This window comes from Salarias fasciatus (genome assembly GCF_902148845.1).
Source record: "Salarias fasciatus chromosome 7 unlocalized genomic scaffold, fSalaFa1.1 super_scaffold_4, whole genome shotgun sequence".
In the NCBI taxonomy this organism is placed as follows: domain Eukaryota; kingdom Metazoa; phylum Chordata; class Actinopteri; order Blenniiformes; family Blenniidae; genus Salarias; species Salarias fasciatus.
This window is the reverse complement of record NW_021941229.1, coordinates 11,930,795-11,949,022: the sequence shown is the minus strand read 5'-3', so window position 1 is coordinate 11,949,022 and position 18,228 is coordinate 11,930,795. Positions and strand designations below refer to the sequence as shown.

The following is an 18,228-nucleotide window of genomic DNA, read 5'->3' as shown; positions in this document are numbered from 1 at the left end:
ATTAACAGATGTTTTCATGCGTTTGCCCACGTTTGCCACATTCAGAACCTGAGTAAGAGAAATAGATTTACTTTGACAAGGCGAGACATGACAAGACACGAAATCTATGGCCTCCTACTTAAAAACTGTTCCACTTAATCAACAAGTTCTCCTGTCAATAACATCAAGCTCCAGCCACAAAGCCTGACAAATTTATCCAGAGTTGTCACCGACTGGAAACATCATGCAGAACTGGAGCGGCTGCCACGCTTCACTCCCACGCCGCTGTGCTACAGCGACAGCCAATAAAGTGTCAGAGCCCCTCAGATCCTCACTGAATTGGGCTCTGAGGACATTATGAACCCTGACAGTGTCCTCAGAAACTCGAAGGTCCCACGAGAACTTTCACACTTTGTAAAGTTGCGCTGATCAGTTGATTTACACGGTTTAAAGTCTTCTCCCAGAGAACATGTGATATCCATATGAAGCACTGAACTGACTCTCGTGCTCTCAGCCAGTCGTTTGCACAATGGTATATCCTATCCGGCAGGGCAGTAATCTCCCTCTCGAGATCAGTTGGAGCAAAAAGGGCCCCTGTCCTGTGATGCAGAGCTGCCCTCAGAAAGGTCACAGCAGAAAGAAAGTGGAGCGGCAGTGCTGAGTGTCTAACAGTACGGCACACTGCTGCAATGAGGAAGAATTAGCAAAGATTTTGTATCATACTTGTAGAAAACTAGCTCCATAAACACACAAGTATTTCTTTTTTCTTGACCCACTGTGGTCAGTTTCTCTTTTCACTGCATGTTGTTTCTGCATCCAGTTTTGTTTTGTCTTTTTTCCCCATTCAGCTCCCCCACCCCCTATCTCTGCACTTTGAGGTTCAATCTGAAGACTCACAAAGCTGCACTAGAAGCAAGAAACCCCCTGATCTGGGCTGGAGAGAGAAAATTGGAGGAAGGAGACTGAAAGGCTGAAGAACAGATTATGACTCCGGTGAAATGCACACTCATGAGAGGCAAAGAAAGAGCTGATGAGGAGCGATGCTGGGGGAGCCCAGAACCCCAGTTGCATGGGAGTTTGGTATTATGAGGTCCAACAGGGAGGAGGAGGTGGGGGGAGAGGGACTCGCGGTGGAAGTGGAAGTGGGTGGAGGGTGGCGTCTACCACGCTGCTTTTTCCCATTTTTTTCCACTTAAAGGACACAAGGCCAGATGGTATTCTCATTGAAGAAATAAAAAAGCAGAATAAAAGTCAGGAGCAGACTAGCGGGGCGCGCTTGTCCCACCAGGCACATTTGGGTTTATATCTTTACAACACATAAAGAAGCAAATAAATTAAACTTTCTTCACTGAGAGAGATTAAATTTTACAAAAACACACAAGGTTTTTACAAGATGAAACAGTTGTTAAGGTACTTTTGTTGGCAGGTGATCCGGGCACCTCCCTCCGTCTGAAGACTGTCGCAACCAGAACAGCTTCTCAGTCATAGAGCGGAAAACAGCCAACATGAGTTACAATCGCATTAAAAGGGGGAAAGATCCCTGTGCTGATTACACTGTAGCTCTTGTTAGTCATTCCCTGAAATTGCAAATTGGCGCTCTGCGCTGATGTACTGGGGTTAGATAAGAGAAAAGCCCGAAACCGGATGCCTCAGAGCTGCGCTTAAGTTTGTGGTGCAGCTAATTACGATCACTGTGTACAATAGTTACAGAAAGAGAGAAAGAGAGAGAAAAAGATGCTTTCGGTACTTAAGCTCAACTGGGAGACAAGCTTTGAGGCGCTGATCAAATCACGGCTCTGGGTAGAGCGCTGATTTAGTCCATGGCGTCCCAACTGGATCGCCATTTCGGACACAACTGGTCTGACATGAGAGAAGCCCCTCAAATCATCAACAACCTAATTATCCACCTGTTTCCAGCAGCTGAGGGCAATTTCATCAAACGCAGAAGGAGTCTTATTTAAAAGTCAATCAGGCGGTCACAGGGGACAGGGGGCCGCTCATCTGCCCGTCTGCCCGTCCAGCTCCCTTGCTGATCCTAAACCCCTCTTAAACCACACCAGCAATCAGACTCAAAGTCTGGCTCTGCCTTTGCTGAGAAGACTCTCATTTAGAGTTTAATTCTCAAATATTTATTGGGAAATAAAAAGGTAAGTTTGCTCAATCAATGTTTCTTTTGAGGGAAAATCAATGAGCACCCTTTGAGAATCGATTGACTGTTGGCTTGGTCAATTCACTCACTCAGGGTCAGCGTTTGGTTTAGCACAAATAAAGATATATGAAAATGCCACACTGGGTTGTAACAAAGCATCGCAGTGTTTTCTGTGATTTTCAACATAATAGTAGCAGAGATAAACTTGGATTGTGATTTAACAGAAGAAAAGCACGAGTGCAGCCCTGCCTTCAAAAATCTTCAGGATCAAAAGAGCTAAAACAATATTTACACTGAAAAAACTCAAGGTTTTTGCACATAATTCAAAGCAATAAATAGCCTGTTTTTGCATTAACAAGTTTGAGACATGTTTTTTTTAGCTTTGCTATTTACAGCTACACGCCACATCTGACCCTTTGTTTTCGTTTGTAATTTCCTTTAAACAAATAAATAAACTGGAGGCAGCTGCTTCATGCAGCTTATAAATTCCCCCAAAACTGTCACGTGTGCAGGAGGGAGGACCCACGCGCAGGCAGTCAGAGAGAGTTGAGCTGGTTTATTGTCCAGAAAAGCAGGTTAACAGGAACGCAAACAAGCTGAGGTGCAGGCAGGGACACGGACAACACACACAACGGACCGGCAAGGACAAGTGAGGGATACGGGCTTTAAATAAGGTGGACACAGGTGAGGCACATTAGGGCGCTAACGAGGAAGGAGACCAGGCAGGAGAACATGAGGAACAGACAAGCAGGAGAGACAGGGCATGTAAAAATGGGGAAAACAAAACCAAAACCAGTCCAGAGCGCCCCCACAAGGCTGGAGGGGCACGGGGCGTGACAGTACCCCCCTCTCCATGTGCGCCTCCTGGCGCACAAGGCAGAGGAGGGCAGGCCCGGACGGGGACAAGACTCGGACGGGGACGGGGACAAGACTCGGACGGGGACGGGGACAAGACTCGGACGGGGACGGGGACAAGACTCGGACGGGGACGGGGACAAGACTCGGACGGGGACGGGGACAAGACTCGGACGGGGACGGGGACAAGACTCGGACGGGGACGGGGACAAGACTCGGACGGGGACGGGGACAAGACTCGGACGGGGACAAGACTCGGACGGGGACAAGACTCGGACGGGGACAAGACTCGGACGGGGACGGGGACAAGACTCGGACGGGGACGGGGACAAGATGGGGACGGGGTGTGCTGCGCTCCTCGGCAGCCAGCACGGGGACGGGGACAAGACTCGGACGGGGACGGGGACAAGACGGGGACGGGGTGTGCTGCGCTCCTCGGCAGCCAGGACGGGGACGGGGTGTGCTGCGCTCCTCGGCAGCCAGCACGGGGACGGGTCGGGGCTGCGCTCCTCGGCAGCCAGCACGGGGACGGGTCGGGGCTGCGCTCCTCGGCAGCCAGCACGGGGACGGGTCGGGGCTGCGCTCCTCGGCAGCCAGCACGGGGACGGGTCGGGGCTGCGCTCCTCGGCAGCCAGCACGGGGACGGGTCGGGGCTGCGCTCCTCGGCAGCCAGCACGGGGACGGGTCGGGGCTGCGCTCCTCGGCAGCCAGCACGGGGACGGGTCGGGGCTGCGCTCCTCGGCAGCCAGCACGGGGACGGGTCGGGGCTGCGCTCCTCGGCAGCCAGCACGGGGACGGGTCGGGGCTGCGCTCCTCGGCAGCCAGCACGGGGACGGGTCGGGGCTGCGCTCCTCGGCAGCCAGCACGGACAGGAACAGGACGGGTCGGGGCTGCGCTCCTCGGCAGCCAGCACGGACAGGAACAGGACGGGTCGGGGCTGCGCTCCTCGGCAGCCAGCACGGACAGGAACAGGACGGGTCGGGGCTGCACCTCGGCAGCCAGCACGGACAGGAACAGGACGGGTCGGGGCTGCACCTCGGCAGCCAGCACGGACAGGAACAGGACGGGTCGGGGCTGCACCTCGGCAGCCAGCACGGACAGGAACAGGACGGGTCGGGGCTGCACCTCGGCAGCCAGCACGGACAGGAACAGGACGGGTCGGGGCTGCACCTCGGCAGCCAGCACGGACAGGAACAGGACGGGTCGGGGCTGCACCTCGGCAGCCAGCACGGACAGGAACAGGACGGGTCGGGGCTGCACCTCGGCAGCCAGCACGGACAGGAACAGGACGGGTCGGGGCTGCACCTCGGCAGCCAGCACGGACAGGAACAGGACGGGTCGGGGCTGCACCTCGGCAGCCAGCACGGACAGGAACAGGACGGGTCGGGGCTGCACCTCGGCAGCCAGCACGGACAGGAACAGGACGGGTCGGGGCTGCACCTCGGCAGCCAGCACGGACAGGAACAGGACGGGTCGGGGCTGCACCTCGGCAGCCAGCACGGACAGGAACAGGACGGGTCGGGGCTGCACCTCGGCAGACAGCACGGACAGGAACAGGAACGCCGGCAGCAAACAGGAACAGGAACGCCGGCAGCAAACAGGAACGCCGGCAGCAAACAGGAACAGGAACGCCGGCAGCAAACAGGAACAGGACGGGTCGGGACTGCATGGCGGCACACGATGGGGGGGGGCGAGCTTCTTTCGCCAGCGGGGGGGCCATAGGCACACGGTCCGGGGGCGAGCAGCCTCGCCGGCACACGCCCAGTGGGCGTGGGCTTCTACCGCAGGGGCGAGCAGCCTTGCCGGCACACGCCCTGGAGGGGCGCGGGCTTCTATCGCCGGCGGGGGGCCATAGGCACATAGTCCGGGGGCAAGCAGCTTTGCTGGCAGCTGCCACAGGCAGACAATCCGGGGGCGCGAGCTGCGCCGGCGGCGGCCAGAGGCAGACGGTCCGGGGGCGCGAGCTGCGCTGGTGGCGGCCAGAGACAGAGGATCCGGGGGGTAGGACTTACTGCCTGCTGGGTCCAGACGTGGCCGGTCCGTTCTGTCACGTGTGCAGGAGGGAGGACCCACGCGCAGGCAGTCAGAGAGAGTTGAGCTGGTTTATTGTCCAGAAAAGCAGGTTAACAGGAACGCAAACAAGCTGAGGTGCAGGCAGGGACACGGACAACACACACAACGGACCGGCAAGGACAAGTGAGGGATACGGGCTTTAAATAAGGTGGACACAGGTGAGGCACATTAGGGCGCTAACGAGGAAGGAGACCAGGCAGGAGAACATGAGGAACAGACAAGCAGGAGAGACAGGGCATGTAAAAATGGGGAAAACAAAACCAAAACCAGTCCAGAGCGCCCCCACAAGGCTGGAGGGGCACGGGGCGTGACAAAAACCTTGTGAAAATTAACTTGATGATTCCAGTTTTTTCCAAACAGACGGAAACATTTAATCTTGGAAAAGAACTTGAATCATGGCCAAGTTTCACTGTTCCTGCTGGACGTGTTAAACCTAAAGGTGTCTGTGAACTTTAAAACAAGTTCTGTCTCTCACAGCAAAACATATTCAACCCTAAAAATGAAGATAAAACCACTTAAAAACATGCACATGGAGGTTTGGTGTTTTTGCCATTTCCACACTAAGGTATCCATCCAGATGAAGCCATTTTCCTCTGCACCTTTTCGTTATTTGGACTGAATCATGATGAGTTTAACAAAACGTGGAGTTACAAAATCAATTTTTATCAACTGATTTACTGATAAATTAGGATGTGAAGCTCTTAGTTAAACTATTTGCACCTCCAACTGCAAGATAAAATCCATTTAAACGACAGTCTCCATCCTGTTTCTGTGCCTCTTAATCCTCGGCAGGGTCCCGGGGCTCTGGAGTCGATACCATTAGCTACAGGCGAGGGGAGGATACACTCTGGACAGGTCACCAGTCCATCACAGGGGGAACAAACAGAGGCAGATCACCATAAACATTCGTCAGATCACAGAGTCAGACTTGGTAAGCAAATGGAAAATTTTATCTATATTCCAAATACAGTGACAAAGCACCTTCTTCATTGATAAATTGAAGCCTATGTTCATAATCCTCATGTCTGATCGAATAACTGGCGACATTTGTCAACAAGTGAGCGCTCCCCAATGTGCAGTAAACTCTGACCCGATGCTGTGGAAATTTATTTCCCAAATCTGTGGAACGTGGGGACCAATACACATCAGCAGGCCTACATTTCCAACACCACATAGATGAATGGTGGTCTCCACGCCACATGCATCCAGAGGGAATATGTGGAGCTGGTCCAGCATTAGAAATACCTCTGCAGCATCACTGATAACAGAATTAATGCTCAATCTTCTGGAACAGCACTCCCCCCTTACAAAAACAAAACAAACAAGGCAGCTGATGGCAGAGACAGATGTAAGCAGACATGGAGCTGGATGAATGGCGTTTAACATGAATCCATCAGAGCCTGAAGAAGAGAATGTGTGTCAGAGGACTGATTACCACGGCCTTCTATTCTTTATAAGTATGTGAAGATGAGACAATGTGCTGCGAGTTAATGAGACAGCTGTGTTGACATGTACAACATTTATCAATACAGATGGTGGGACCTTTCCTTTTGGAGTTACTAATCAACTTTTATCTGCACGTCTTCTGCTCAATATACTACAAATCTGAAGTAGAGGGATTTACCAACAAATGGCAGTTTCAGATGGCCTTAATTTGACCATGTTTTCCATTTATTTTTTCTATTATTCTTGCCTTAAATTTTAAGATTTTCTTTTGTGACTTGTTCTAATCAGCTATTTTTATCTTTTTACTAACCCGTTCAGGTGAACAGTTTTTCAGCATGTCTTACCAGAATCACAAACGGGTTTATTCCTGAGTGCAGTACCCTATACAAAAAAATTTGTTTTGGTGGAAGTGCAAGCAGACAAAAGAAAGGACAGATTTAAAAAGGCACAGATATAAAATATAAACAGGAAGACTTAAGACATAAACAAATACACAAGAGTAGGAATGTTCGATACCACTTTTTGTCAGACTGATACGGAGTATGAGTACTCCATCTTCAGTACTCACCGATACCGAGTACTCGTACCAACACTTTTGAAACATAAAATTTCAAATGATGCAATGACAGATCATGTTTGAAAAATGACTTATTTCTAAAAAAAAATAAAAGGCAGCACAGCCACTATGCTTAAATCCAAAATAATGAGAGTCTGAGTTTATGACATATAACAAAATTGAAAAATAAAACAAAAAACTCCTTGCGTTTAACAATTTGTTAAATGAAATTAAGAGCAAGATAAAACAATTTCTCTGAGTTTTAAGGTTTTTTTTTTTAAGAATTAAGTGAAGTCCAAGATGTAAACAACTCTGAGTTACCGTATTTTACGCACTATAAGGCGCACGTAAAAGCCTGTAATTTTCTCAAAATCGAACAGATCGCCTTATAATTCGATGCGCCTTTTTTGCGGCAATTACGGTAATCACCCTGATCACATGAGCAAACAACCCCTGCTCGCTAAGCTGCTAAGCTAGCTAGTTTAAACAGAAGGGCACACATGAAGCTTCAGGCACATTCTCCACTCTCCCAACCGCGGAGCACGGCACGCGGCTGCACAGCCGGCCAACGTGGGAAGCGGCTGGACGCCTGGCGGCAGCCTGCACGCTGCGACTCCGAGAACGGCCGGCCCCCGCCCGGCAGCCCACTCGCCGGGATGCCGGGAGCGGCTGGCCAGCTGCGGCTGAGCTGTCGGTGGGGCACTTCACTCAGGAGACCACAGCTGGCTGAACCCCGGTGACCAAGCGAGTTAGACCAGTCGTGGCCGCGCTCTGAGCTGCATATCCGTGAAGAGGAGCGATCCTCAGTCAAACTCACTCTGATATGTTGCTTTACTCACACATTTCAACTGAGAATGTAACCACCTAGACTGCCAATATGTATTTCACTCATATTATTCTATACATCCTATGTGCCTTAAAATGTGGTGCGCCCCATGTATGAATTTTTTTTTAATAAAAGCCATTCATTGACTGTGCGCCTATTAATCCAGTGAGCCTTATAGTGCTGAAAATACGATACACACTTCTTTAAATGTCTCTGAGTTTTAGAGTTGGCTGCAGGAGTTTTGTTTTTTCCAGCACAACAGCGTCAGCCTCTCTACTTGTTCACCTTCTTCACACTGAGGTGTTTCAACAAATTACTAGTGTTAAATAAACATGATTGCGCACCTCCTCCAGCAATTTTTGCATTGCAGAGTTTTCATTCTGCAAAGCTTGGCTCTTTTTCACTTATGTAAAAGAATTTCCACACGGGTGAAGTTTTGGTGAGATGAGCAGCCATGTTCTCGGATTCATTCATGTTGTCTCTGCACAGGATGTGACGCTCATGGAGAAGTCAACCCACTGTAAAGTAGTGCCAACTCCAGGCGAGGAGAGCGTACTACGAGTGGGATTTTCTTGCCTTGAGTATCAGCGACTGGCATCACCTTCAAAACTACTCGATACTTTGAAATAAGGCCAGTATCGGCCCGATACCGATACCTGGTATCGGTACTAGCGCATCCCTACACAAGAGCAGTAACAGCAACAATAAATATGGCGACAATTAACCGAAGTAACATAATTTACAAAGATTACAAAAGTACAAAGGTCAGAGGTATTTACAGTGATGTTTATGGGGGCTGAAGATTGTACATTGTGCATAGTCAGTTACTGTGTGTGTGTGTGTGTGTGTGTGTGTGTGTGTGTGCGTGTGCGTGCGTGTGTGCGTGCGTAGGGCCGTTGTCGTTGGGGGACTGATGCCTTGCTCTTGAGAGTGTGTGTCGGGTTGGGGGGAGATTGTCGGTTGGGGACTGAGGCCTTGTTCATGAGAGCAGTGGCAGAGGGGAAGAAACTGTTCTTGTGTCAAGAGGTTCTGGTCCTGGTCCTTCCAGCTGATGCTCAGCTCCCTCTTGAGGTCCTGGGTGATAGTGGTGCCCAGGAAGCAGAAGGACTCCACAGTTTCCACTGGGGAGTCTCTCAGAGTGATGGGGGTGAGTGGGGCCGTGTTCCTCCTAAAGTCCATAATCATCTCCACTGTCTTTAGAGCATTGAGCTCCAGGTTTTTCATCCTGCACCAAGACACCAGGTGGTCTATCTCCCCTCTGTAAGCGGACTCATCTCCATCAGTGATGAGTCTGATGAGGGTGGTGTCGTCGGTAAACTTCAGGAGTTTGACAGACTGGTGACTGGAGGTGCAGCTGTTGGTGAAGAGCGTGGGAGAGACAACACAGCCCAGTGAGGATCTAGACTCTCATTTCAAGGCTGGTAATTGTTCAAACTTGTCTTCAGATGATACTGGAGCAGTGATTCAGAGAAGGACAGACTGTCTTCCAGAGGATCTGGTTGTCATGAGCTAGATGTGAGCCTCAGTTTGCTGTTCATCAGAGCGGGATATATTAGATACACCGTGTCAGCATGCTGCGGAGGTGGTTGATATCCCGCCAAGGCTCATGCATTTGCATTTTTTTGTTGAAAGCAGTTAGAGGAGCCCCCTGATTCCTGCGATGGGGAACAACAGCTTCTTATCCCGCCTCATCCAGCCTGCAGAGCAGAGCCGAGCAGAGCTCTGCTGCTGCTGCAACATCCACATCAAACGGACAGGCTGGCATCAAAAAGTAGGAGAAATTATGTATTCAGAGGGAGTGTCACGGAGATGGAAGGAAGCAACCTTGCCACTCCCCGTGAAAAACTTGCCACTCCCGTGTCCAGCTGCTCGGTGGTCTGAGAGGGAGCCGCTCCGATCAGAGGCGAGACGCACAAGATCATCTGCAGCAGCAGCAGCATCTCAGGGAGAATATTCCTCATCCGCACGTGAAGGAGCAGAGAAAGCGTGATGCCCTATGACAGGCTGGTCCTGCAGGGCTCAGATGGCGACCCCGACGGCCGCATTTAAGGGATAAATCACACGATGCGGAGGCGAATATTCCAGCAGCGAGGCGCGCGAGCTGCACTCCGAATCGCGCGGTCTGGAGCTTCATGTGCGGGAGAGAGAGCAACTGCGTGCGGTTTTGTCCCGAGCAGGAGGAGAGGAGACCACTCGTTCACGCACACAGCGAGAGTGGATGAGTGTTTGACCCAAAGGATCGGTGGGGTGGGGGACGGAGGAGGGAGTAAATTAGAGAGAGAGGGGTGTGTGTGCGTCTCTCTCTCTCTCGAGCGCCACTACTGAATTCATGACGCGCAGCGAGCGTAATTTGAAACTCCCGGAAGGTTCAGGGTTAAGACACAAAGCGAAATTTGTCAGTGCCGCTCTATTATCGCTGCATGTGAGACGTGTGTGTGCGCTAAGTGGAGGAAAGCTGGAAGCTTCCATTTCTTTTTTGTCTTCATGACAAAATGTTGCAACATGAAGGACGTGAAATAAATGACTACAGACGAGTCTGCTCCATTTTGTCTGTATAATCAAAGCAGGTCGTTGTTTTACACTGGATGCCCTCAAGACCCCATCCGTCATCAAGGGTCACGTGGATCTATAGGAGATTTGTGGATAAAATAAGAGGTGCACTTTGAAAAATGTTGCTCATTATGGCTGTAACCTGCAGTAAAACACAGACATGGGTAAAACGTGGTCATCACCTGCAGCAGCAACACATCTCATGGTTGAACGCTTCTGGTTTTAATCAAACTAATGCTGAGGTGAGGAGACTGCAGACTACAAATGTAGCCGGCCTCAACAGAAGAAGCCGGTCATAAAAGTCGCCACCTCTTTCCCATGTTTTCTGTGTGTTCTGGTGGCGTCTAAGGCTACGTTCACACTGCAGGGCTTAATGCTCAATTCGGATTTTTTTGTGAAATCCGATTTTTTTGTGAGTTCGTTCACATTTACAATAAAATGCGACTTGTATGTGATCTCCCGTCTGATCGGAATACCACGCAAAAGTGTCCCGCATGCGCAGAAGAGGACAGAACGACGTCACGCAGCAGCGCGCTTCAGTGTTTGCGGAACCCACAAACAACATACAGAATCTGTAGCTTTTCAAGCGTCGATGACTTATTTAAGAACTGATCAAACACGTATTCTCACAATTGAATAGTGAGCAATCATTTCAGTGCTGCACTTCCAATCAGCCGCGCCGAGCTCCTTCTGTGTGTGTGTGTGTGTGTGTGTGAGAGAGAGAGAGAGGGAGCGAGAGAGAGGGAGCGAGATAGGGAGAGAGGGAGAGCGCGTGTGTGGATATTATTATTATTTTTCCTCCCCGTTGTCCTGGCGCTGCAGAATTTAGCGAATGAGAAGGAAGAGAGCCAAGTTTTTGGCCATGGCGTTTTGTGGGGCAGCGGCAGCAACAGAGAAACGCAGTCAGGAGTGGGGGGACAGTGATGAGAGGCTTTAATGATACGGAGTTCAATAATATCTTTCGGATGACAAGAACTCCCTTAATGTACGTCTGCGAGCGCCTTTTTTTTAACACTCACGGTAAGACACACGTCTTCAGCACCCCACATCGTGATGTGCAGGTCGGATAAATGCGACCTGGCCGTTCAGACTGAAGTCGCATGGCAAAAGATCCGATACGTATCGGATATAGGACCACATATCCAAGTGGCCTGGGTCGCATTTGAAAAAATCGGATCTGTGTCGTTCAGACTGTCAGGAAAAGATCCGATACAGGTCGCATAGGGGCAAAAAAATCGGATTTGGGTCACTCCAGCCTGCAGTGTGAACGTAGCCTAAGTAAACCAACTCACAGCTGAACATCATTTGAACCATTTCATTTAAGCAGTAATACTACATTTTAGGTCAATGCCAAGACTGAATTTTTACTTGGGACCATACTGAAACATTATGCTAAATTGGCAAAAGAAAACTCTTGAAATATATTAAAACTTTTTTTCTGAATTAGCAATGAAATGTAAGTAATTAAGTAATAAAACAGTGTGATGAATATATCACACAGGCTATTCTAATACGTCACATCCTCAAAGGGGCATCATGTCAAATCTTATGCATCCTCTCTTGGACAGTTTTTATCAGTCTTGAGTCAGTTTAACACTCCTCCTCCTCCTGACTTTGGCTCTTTTCAGTTGCTGGTTGCAGTGATCAGGACTGAGTCCAGCAGGGAAGTCAGTCTGCATCAACATGTCAATAAGAGAGGTTATTGAAAGGAATTCACCCAACAAGGTCAAAAATAGAATGAAGGGATTATTATTCATCCTGCTTCTTCTTGAAGTGACTCAAAACATCACCTTTTGGTGAAAACATGCACTTCAAGATTAAAATGACTGGAGCAAGTTAAAATATGTCAGATTTGAGTGGATATTCCAACAGTATAAAGCAAAAGTTTATTTGAGGTGACATACAGTAAATTCAGTTACTATTCGAAATACTGTTAATATTTCATGAAACAGAGAAAATCTATAATGTATTGCATTTTTTAGTAAAGATCCACAGCTGGGGAACGTTATCAGATCCTAAATTTATTAACCGGTTCAGCCTTCTTCAAAACCTGTTGTCTGAACCCAGCGCTTCCAGGTTGCTCCAGGAGAACCTTTGGAGCGTTCTTCCTCACAGAGCTGCTTCAGTTCATCCATATTATATGGATTTCTTTTGCTAGTGTTTCTCCTGAGGTCACTCCACAGCATATTTGTTTTATTCAGGACTGGGCTCTCACTGGAAACTCCAAAAAACCTGGATTTTTACATTTTTTAATGACATTATGGAGCAGGTTTACTTCTGTGTTCAGCATCATTGTGCTGCTTCGTTCTCCTCGGTCTGATCCTGAGCTGGCGGACGGCCTCCCTGACGTGATCCTACATCCTTTGGCAAACTTCAGGCGTGCAGTAATGGTTTGTTTTGGAAAGCAGCAGCTTCCTCCCTGGTGCACTTCCCGGGACACCGTGCCTGCTCAGTGCTTTACTTTGCTATTCATTCATTCCTCAAGAGCATTTTTGGCTTTTCACAGATTTTTCAACATGCTGCACAATCTGGAAGAGATTTCCATGAGACAATCAGAAAAATGATGTTTTCAGCCCAAACATTTGGTTTTGTTTAATTTGGGCAAATACGAAATAAGTCCAGACAGAGAGCCACACATACACAGAGTCACAGAGCTATGTATAGGGAGAACATGCAAATTCCACACAGAAAGTCCCTGCAAACCCATAAAGGGACACTCTCACTTTGACACAACAAGGAAAACCACTAAATTCAAAGTTTTCTTAATGATTAAAAAACAAAAAGGTTTTTCCAAGTTCCTATCAAGCTCTAATGCCTGAACCATGCGACATAAAGTTGTATCATCATTAAAAAAGTGCAAAAGATAAAATGTATTTAGCATTTCAACTCTCCTGCATCACATTTGGGTATTTTTTATCTTTTTTTTTTTGAACCTCTAATGTGTTTGGTTTGTTTGCTGGTGAACAGGAAAACTGAATATCACATTAAATAAATGTTCTCCTGCTCCCATTGTTGTTGTTTTCGGCTTATTATCGTTGACTGTATGTGTTTGGCTTCATTACAACGACATAAAACAGCACCCACTAGTGTACCAACGTGAAAACGATCATTTTCAGCATTTCTGCTGTTCAGTGTGAACGGACATCGGTTTCAAAACGCTCTCGTACAAAAGGAGCCTCAGATTCTTTTAAGTACCTGCATCTTATTCCCACAAGGTGAAAGGTTCATGTTTTGTTGTTATAAGGTGGCTAAATTTATTTTTAACTAATAGAAGCTCATTTAAAAAAGAATGTAAATGATTATAGGTTCAACGTAAAAAATATAAAAAATTCTGCTGAGTTGCATGAAAAGAAATGTTCTTTTGTTTTTCAATTCTCCAAATCCACGATGTAAAATATGTGTAATAGAATCAAGCTGATCCACTTCACTCGTTCTCCTGGTGCTGCTGCAGTTTTTGCGACACCGTTTGAAAATTGAGCTCTCCTCTGCAAGAAAGTGTCACTCTCTGATAATGGCCTAATTGGTCTTCGCTTGCCTTGATCCAGACTCAGATGGGGTTTGAGAGTAAAGGCTTGAAACAATTCAGAGAAAAAAACACACAATAAGATCCACATATCTGCTGAAGCTCGGTCAGTGAAGAAGAGAAACTGCAAAGTCTCTGAAATACAAAGATGTTGTATTTTCTATCCCTCATTACACTTTTAATTCAGCCAGATTTGAGGAAACATCAGAGGAAACAAAAAAACAATTTGCTGAGCTGCGGAGATAATTATTATGTGAAAGAAAGGTATCAGGAGGCTGCTCTCTCCTTCACAGAAGAGAAACAAGCATTTATTTATTTCTTTTGAGCTGCATAATGAACAAATTCGCCAGGTAATGAAGGCGTACGCTGTAATGACTTGAAATCACTGAGCGCCACATGCCCTGTAGCACAGTTAACCATTTAATAGACTGACTCAGCAGTTAATGCAAAGCTTTAAAATGTTTTCAATTGAACTGAACCTGAGCCAAAAGACATGTCGTGTTTTGAAATCATCAGGCTCACTTTCTGCATGTACGCACTCACATGAGCTTCTACTGCGTCAGTGCTCCTTCCAGTCAGCCCAGTCTTACAGTTTAATGATAATTGTGCCGTCTGAATATTGTGTCTCACAGTGCGCCTGCTGGCAAACAGGAGCTCCGCTCATCCAGTGTTATATTAACAGAAGGTTAAAACAGCCATTTACTCATCTCACTCTGCTGTGCTCACATTACCTGAAGTTTTTCACCCTCTTCAGACTATTTCCCAGAAATATTTGACTTTTTATTTTCTGCTCTTGGTCAGATTGTGTGATTCCAGAAGCGCTTGCTGCCCAGTGTGGACAACGTGGGCTGAACTGAGCTTGTTGGCTGCCATTTGATATGCATTCATTTTAATATTTGGTGAAGAACACTAAGCCAAGCTGGCAAAAATTTTGTGTATTTATGAGGTTAAAACTCCAAATACAGATGAATATTGTCAAATATTTTCTGTCCTTTGTGACTCCAGTATTTCAGACTGGGATATTGTTTAATCACATGTGATCATGCTCAATAATATTAAATTATCAAGCTGGCCCTAAGCAATTATTTATTCTTTTATGTTTTATTATTATGAAGGCATATAATAATTTAAGCTACAGTGTGTGGGCTGCTCAGCTATGCAGAGGTTGATGATCTTTTCTTACACTGACTAAGCTTGCTGGCCTTCATATGTGGAGTTTACATATTTTATGTGTGAGTTTTTTCCTGATTAACTTGTCATTTACTTACTGCATGCTAGTGTCAGGTCCATTCACAACTTATCCTAAATCAAACAAGACAGTATTAAAGACAGATGGATTAAAGCAACGTGTGCAACCTGAAGAAAAACAGGAAACACCTTTAATGGCAGCTATGAACGTCTTGGATCCATCTATGGGAATAAAAGCAAATTGATTCTTCATTCTGTTGCATATGCTCAAAAACAGAGTTAGGAACGTTACCATGCATTTCTGTGTGCATGAGCTTCACATGAACTAATGGAGGCTTCAGTAGCGCTTACTGACTGAAGCCTGGAAACCTGTTTTCTCTACATCCAAAACTAGACTGAACTTCAACAGAAAATCCCAGTTTGCTCAACAGCAAAATGAATTATTTGGCACCATGAAGGACAGTTTAGAGACACTGCTGTGTTTATGACTAACTGGACTCAGAGAAACTTAAACCTTTACAGAGCCGTCAAGACGATGATCTCCTCCTCCAACATGTGACCTCCTCACCGCTGGGCGAAGCAGACTAACATCCTCATGCATGTGAGCTTTCTATGATGAGTAAAATATTCTACATTCCATCAAAATAGATCTAATTGTAATTAGATCTAATTACATCTAATAGATCCAATTCTACTTCATAAGTGCTTAGCCCGCCTATGGGCTTCGCTATGGGGACCTCATCCTCTCGACCAAACACTGAGACAAAAAGAAAGCTTGGCGCAGCACCACGCCCCACGCTGAGGGTATATAACCTCAGGTGGCCTTCTGCAAATCCTTCTTCTTCCTCAGTACTTCATGAGACTAGAAGCTTTCTCCGGATCAAGACCTGCGGATCAAGATCACCAATCAAGAGATGGATTGACCGGCCTGCGACCAGTCGCCATCGGGCATCGGGCCTTTCACCTGCTGCTCTTGCGGCACTCCGCTCTGCGAGGGAGATCATCAGGAGCACTGCTTCCTCTGCCTCGGCCGGCAGCATCACCGCCAGCGGTCCTCCTGCCCGGCCTGCCTCACGCTGCCGCCAGAAGAGCTTCACCGGCGAACCGCCTTCGTGGGAGACACCTCTCCGGTTCCCGTCCGCGAGGACAATGCCGAAGACACCGTGGACGTCACGTTACAACTATTTCAGTGCAGCTGTCTCTTCTTTCCCCCGTTGTTTACACGTTCGAAAAGTGTTGAACTCGGCAAGGTCTCTCGACCTCTCGTCTCCCGCTCGGGATAAAGCGGCTGAGATCAGTGAGTTGAATGCGCACTCACGCGCTGGCCGCACGACGGCCACGCATACGGGATGCAGCAGCGCGTCTAGACTGCTGGCTTTCCCGTTGTACGCGTCTCGGAAACGGAGCACTGCTGAGGTCATTCCAGCACCCCGTAAACGCTCCAGGCTGCATTATCCGTCGGCTTCGGCTCAGGTGAGCATAGCGAAGCGTCTCAGCAGCGGAGCTTCGCTGACCCGGGTCCGCTGCCGGGCGCCCCGCTCTCGGCATCTTTCATCACGCTCCCAGCAGGCCTCCGGCCTCGGGACGAAAGAGCCCTTCTGCTCCGGGTTATTGCCGCCAGGCGTCCCGTTATTCAGCGTTCCGTCCTCAGCTTCAGGACCACTGCCAGCGACCCGGAAGACTCCGGGCTTACGCGGCCTCTGCTGGAGCGCCTCGCCCGCGGTTTCAGGACCATGGCCAGCGACCCGGGAAACGCCGCGCTCTCGCCGCCTCTGCCCGGGTTGACTCCAACAAAGAGCCGGCCTGCGTCTCCGGAGTGGCTGCCCTCGTTTCAGCGCGGGACGCCCCCTCCACGGCCCTTTCATAGGGGACCCACGTGCCCCGAGGACGGGTGGGCATCCCCCCAGGCCATAGTGCAACCACTCACGCTCCGTTTTCACACATGGCGTGATATGTTGGGTCCGCTTTCTCCCTGGCTGTCCAGGACGCTGAGAAATGGTTATGCCCTGCAGTTCGCCTGTCGCCCGCCTCTCTTCAACGGCATCCTTCGTATACGGCTCGCATGCCCTGCGGGGATGGCTGCCTTCGAAGTGGAAATAGCCACGCTCCTCCGCCGGGGTGCGGTCACGGAGCTGAGTGCGGAGGATCCGCACTCGGGCTTCTATTCCCCCTACTTCCTAGTTCCCAAGAAGTCCGGGGGAGTGAGACCCATTTTGGACCTGCGGGTCCTTAGTACTCACATAGCCACCAGGAGGTTCCGCATGCTGACGGTCAAACACCTCCTGGAGTGCATCCGGCCCAGGGACTGGATGACGTTGGTCGACCTGACGGACGCCTACTTCCACATCCCCATTCTCAGGACGCACAGGCCCTTCCTCCGGTTCGCCGTGGGAGGAAGGTATTTTCAATACACCCGGCTCCCTTTCGGCTATTCTCTCGCTCCTCGCACATTCACCAAGTGTGTCGAAAGCAACGTTGGAGCCCCTCCGTCGTCGCGGTTTGAGGATCCTCACCTACATCGATGACTGGCTCATACTGGCGTCTTCCCAGCAGGAGGCTGTGCTGCACACGACTCAGGTCCTGCACCACATCAAGCTCCTGGGGTTCACGGTGAACTGACACAAGAGCGCGCACACCCCGGCTCAGCGGACGGCTTACCTGGGGTTGGAGCTATACTCACTCTCCATGACGGCCCGCCTCTCCGAGGAGAGACGAACCTCCCTGCTCTCGGCCCTGAGGTCTTTGATGACCACACCCCTGGTCAGGGTGCAATTGATCAGAACCGTTCTGGGTTTGATGGCTGCTGCCCACCCAGTGGTTCCGTTGGGTCTGCTGCACATGCGCAGGCTGCAACGGTGGTTCGCACGCTGCCGCTATTTGGGGGGCGCGGGATGGTCGCAGAAGGCTCCCGATCCCGCCCACGCACGCCAGAATGTCATCTATTGGATGGATCCAGCTCTCCTGATGCAAGGAGTCCCCCTGGGCTGCGTGTCGCATCACGTCAAGGTGTTCACGGATGCGTTTCTCACAGGATGGGGAGGCACCCTAGACCACCACGCGGTGGGCGGTGCTTGGGATTCCAC

General features: G+C 49.3%; 1 pseudogene; it reads right to left on the bottom strand.

The window, feature by feature from the left end:
• The window catches only part of LOC115383436 (matrix metalloproteinase-17-like), a 107,793-nt pseudogene extending 91,227 nt beyond the window's left edge, over positions 1 to 16,566 (bottom strand).
• Between the last annotated feature and the right edge of the window lie 1,662 nt (positions 16,567 to 18,228).